The sequence below is a fragment of the Palaemon carinicauda genome, chromosome 22 (genome assembly GCF_036898095.1).
Source record: "Palaemon carinicauda isolate YSFRI2023 chromosome 22, ASM3689809v2, whole genome shotgun sequence".
Classification (NCBI taxonomy): Eukaryota; Metazoa; Arthropoda; class Malacostraca; order Decapoda; family Palaemonidae; genus Palaemon; species Palaemon carinicauda.
In genome coordinates this window covers 73,911,947-73,916,946 of record NC_090746.1, presented here as the reverse complement: position 1 = coordinate 73,916,946, position 5,000 = coordinate 73,911,947, and the positions used below count along the sequence as shown (strand labels likewise).

At 32.1% G+C, this 5,000-nt stretch overlaps 1 protein-coding gene across 5 annotated transcripts in view; it reads right to left on the bottom strand.

Annotated features, from left to right (window-relative positions):
• The window catches only part of LOC137616551 (uncharacterized), a 327,286-nt gene that overhangs the window by 274,592 nt on the left and 47,694 nt on the right, over positions 1-5,000 (bottom strand). The gene's annotated exons all lie outside the window — the stretch shown is intronic.

Here is a 5,000-nt window from a genome sequence, read left to right as displayed (position 1 = left end):
TTTATTGTGTTTTTTAATTGTATTGTTTATATTCTTGTATTAAGATATTTAACTTTTTTTCATTTATATCTTTTTATTGTTTATTAAATAATTTCCATTTTGTTTTTAGCTTTTACTTTAGAATAGGCTGATTAAAACCAATCTGTTCCATCCAAGTTTTTTTTTCTGTTATGGTAAGTAATTAATAACTCATTGCATAAGAATAACAAATAGATAATGATAATATAATTTCTTTCATTTTAAGAATTACTCAATAAGCGTTTGAATAAGCCTACGCTTATTTGTGTCATTTGTTAACCAATAGCTGAACAAAATTGTTTCTTCAGTGTAAGTACTTTTTGGCGCATTGCATAAAGATAATAAATAGATAATAATAATGGGGAAACTAATTTAATGCACTATAAGAATTACTAAATAAAGACTGCGCTTTGTGCCATTTGTTAACCACCATCTGAACAGAATTTTTTCTTTAATGTAATTACTTTTGGCGCATTGCATAAAGATAATAAATAGATAATAATAATGGGAAAAATAATTTAATGCACTATAAGAATTACTAAATAAAGACTGCGCTTTGTTTGTGCCATTTGTTAACCACCATCAGAACAGAATTGTTTCTTTAATGTAATTACTTTTGGCGCATTGCATAAAGATAATAAATAGATAATAATGGAAAAAATGAGTTAATGCATTATAAGTATTATTAAATAAAGACTGCGCTTTATTAACCACCAGCTGAAAACAGTAAAAAAAACAATCAAATTGATCTGAACGCTCCCGCCAAGTCCCATTATGTAAACATCCCAAGCTGCCATCTGGAAATCCTCTCAATATTCAATAAAAACACATTAAATCATATCTCCCTCCCCTCAAGGCCAAGCCATCTGGCAGTCTAATATTTCCCACAGTCTCATGCCAGAGGATAATTGGTTCCACGGATGTACTTCTCAAAAGAAGCGGAGATGAATTCAACCGCGTTGCTCCTATTAGAACGCTTCACTTGATATGATGATCCGCCATTATAACACTTCAGTTGCTGTTCCAATTCAGGGTTAGAAATATGAGGGTTATGGTTTTGTGCTATATTTACTTTATTTTCTCTTAATTTGATTTATATTTTTTTCTTTTTATTAATTTTGATTATTGTCTATTTCCATTTGCTTACTTTTACTTCTTTTCTTCTTTTGTTGTATTTTTTTTTCTTTTATACCTGTTTCCATCATTTTTTTCTATTTTTGTATAATTTCTTTTTCCGTTTGTTTACTTTTCCTATTTAACTTATTTTTTATTGAACTTTTATTTTTAATTCATCATTATTTTTTTCCTCTCTATACATTTTGTTTCTTATCTGCTATTTGTTTTCTTTAACTTCTCTTTTCCCCTTTTATTACTCCTTTGTTCTCCCTGTCCTCTCTACCCTCATCCAATATCTACATTTATTCTTATAGTTCTCTTCCTTATTACTACATCCATCCCTTGCTTGCGTTTCCCATTGCTTGACATCTCATTACCTCATCAAATGTTCACTATGATCTTCGCTGTGGACATCATTTTTCAGACATAAAGTAACACTTACGATTCAGAGTCATAATTAGGTGAAAATGTTCAAGGGGAATTAATGAATCCCTTTCGTTACCCTCATTCGGTTCCTTAGATTACAAGGGGTAGGGTTCTTTCAATTGGCTTTCACCCCAGATCAATCTTTATAACAATGTAAATATTGATATGTAGCGTTTATGGGATATTCGTTATGGTTTCTTTTATTATTTGCTTGTGTATTTGAACACATGCGCACTTGTATCTGTCTATCTATCTATCTATCTATTTATCTATCTATCTATCTATATATGTATGTATATACAGTATACATATGCTGTATATATAAAATATATTTATGTTTATTTATTTACATTTATATACATATGAATATATAGCATGATATATATATATATATATATATATATATATATACATGTATATATATATATGTATATGTATATAGATAGATAACGCCCCATCACCACTCAGAAACAAAGAAATAAAAAATAGAGAAATAAGTTTTATAAACATTTCTGCATTATATTTATTTTCATTTGGGAGAATACCTTGAAATATTAATAAAACACGACCAATGGGTAGCTGAGCCAATTATAAACGTTTACCTAATAGCTTAAACCTCATTATCAATAAGTAACGCAATATATTGGCTCAGAAAATCTGAAAAGAGCCAAGCTTGAGTGTTGTAGTAGCCTAATTGAAGCATCCTTTCATGGTAATCTGCTTCACTGGGGTTCGAGACCCGCTCCAGCTCGATAGTTTTGGTAGTGTCTCCGAACTCACCATCTTTGTGAGCTTTGGATGGGGAGGGGGGGGGTGTTTATTTGGGGGAACCTATAGGTCTACCTATTAAGTCATCAGCAGCCATTGCCTGGCTCCCCCTAGTTCTATCTTGGTTGGAGAGGTTTTTGGGCTCTTATCACATGTATATATGGCTAATCACTATGGCATTGTCTTGCTAGGATATTGTCACTGTCATTTGCCTCTGCCATTCATGGGCAACTTTTAACATTTTAACATTTAAAACTACACCAGATTAGTATTGAACTGTAATTAATTGTAACGGTTTCTTGCCAGTTATTTGAGAAATATTTCCACCAATATAGAGTAGAAAATGTGAGTTAATTTTCTTACGGCATTTCCATTTTTTCCCTTTCTGAGGCCTGGGGAAGGGTGGATTGGCTAGATGTCTGAAGACTGGATCTTAGCAAGACCATTGGAATGAGGTTATTAATCCTATGGCCGTTTCCAGTCTAGCTACATCCTACCAATATGAACTGACCTCCTGGTACGTAACTCATAAATTAGTTAAAAGGTGACCCAATACCCTACTTTTGATACTTTAAGAAATAGATATCTGTTTGAGTCTCGAGATGGGGTTGATACTTGCCAAGATTCTTGGTTGGATATGTAGTACTATGCTAGCGGTATTTTAAAATTCATTTCAGGGATAGATCTTCTGAAGGCTATTTAACTTTTATAAGGATATCTTAGCTTTTTTGGCTGTAAATTAAATTTCCTTTTGTTCATTATTTATATCAAAGATATCGGCTGCAATGACCTTCGATGTCAGGATGCCAGAAAATTCAAAATAATTTATCAAAAAAGTACAATGGACGTTAAGAACATCACAGACCACCCTTCTTGGAAATCCCATCAGTTAAGGAAGGATTCTAATAACTGGCCCACAGGAACCGAAAATTATAATTATGATTCATAGAAGGAAATAAATAGATTAGGGAAATATACGAGCAGCTGTGCGATAACTCAAGAAAGAGTCTTGGTACCGCAAATAAATCATATCTAAAGGCCTCCTTAGGTCATTCGTTAGTAACTTTTCGTAGGTAAATGGGTCTTCCTCAAATTTATTGCCACCTTGAGCGGAAGAAAAGGAATCAGTTTTACGAAGGATTAATCAAATTTGGTGATTTTTTATGCAAATTAAGAAATTATGGCATTGGTGACGTCAAGAATGAAAGATAACACAATTTTAAAGATTATTATTATTATTATTATTATTATTATTATTATTATTATTATTATTATTATTATTATTATTATTATTTTTATGAAACGAATATGGATAAAATCCATACTGATATTATTAAGAATAAATCAGTAATATTGCCTTAATTTCTTTAGGACTATTAGCTTAAATGAATGACCCTCCTTGTACCGCCTTGTGACTCTCTCTCTCTCTCTCTCTCTCTCTCTCTCTCTCTCTCTCTCTCTCTCTCTCCATGCAAGAGAGGCCTCGGAGTGATATATGTTCTAACGCCTCTTCTTATTCAGTTGCAGGAAAACCAATTTAAACCACAAGCTCTTCGAGAAATATCCCTCAGTCGACCAGAAAAAAATTAGACGGGAAAGATATAGAAAAAAGATATTGTTCGATTCGTACCGAAACGGGAGGAAAGAACGAAAGTTATATTTGGGAAACAATTACACGGATACAGCTTTTTTTGTTTTGTGTGAATATGGCACATATTCGTTTATATATGTATTATACATATATTATATATACATGTATGTATGTAGGCTATATGTCTGTGCGTGTATATAAATGTAAAGATATACATATCTATATATATATATATATATATATGCATGTATGTATGTATGTATAATATAGGTACAGGTACATATACGAGTTTATATATGAGTGTGTGGGTGTTTATTCATTTGTATGATATATATATATATATATATATATATATACATATATATATGTGTGTATATATATATATATATATATACAGTATATATGAATGTGTGTGCTTGTCCGTTTGTATGTGCACTAATATATGTATGAAAAATATAGGTATGTATTTTCCAATATACCTAATCTTTCAATTCGTATTCTTAAACCAACGCGCAAATAACAAAATACAAATTTCCAGTCAAATCAGCCTTTTTTTTTCTTCTTCTTCCTTTTTCACGCCAGGATTAGATCTAGCCTTGCGCGGTGTTCATTTTGGTCTTGTAGCACTCCAAAACAAACAACAAGAATTTATTTATATCTTTTCCGTTTCCAACATTTTTCTTTCTTTCTCTTTCTTTCCCTCTGCTTCTTGAAGCCTTTGCTGTCCCTCTTTATCTCTTGTTTTCCAACGTTTCGTTTTATTTTCCTGTTTTCTATTCAGGTTCTTATTGATTGATACAAAGACGTCTAATTATCACGGGCCTTCTCTTCTCTTTATTCTTCTTCTTCTTCTTCTTCTTCTTCTTCTTCTTCTTCTTCTTCTTCTTCTCCTCCTCCTCCTCCTCCTCCTCCTCCTCCTCCTCCTCCTCCCTTTCGTCTGAAGGAGGTTTGTGCAAATCAATGTATCTCTTGGATGTTTTCCTTCGCGATTCTCCAAACAGAATTTACCCAATCACCAATTCCCACTCATTGGCTCCTTTCACTTAATTCTGTCCTTTGTTTTTCTTTCTATCCACCCTTT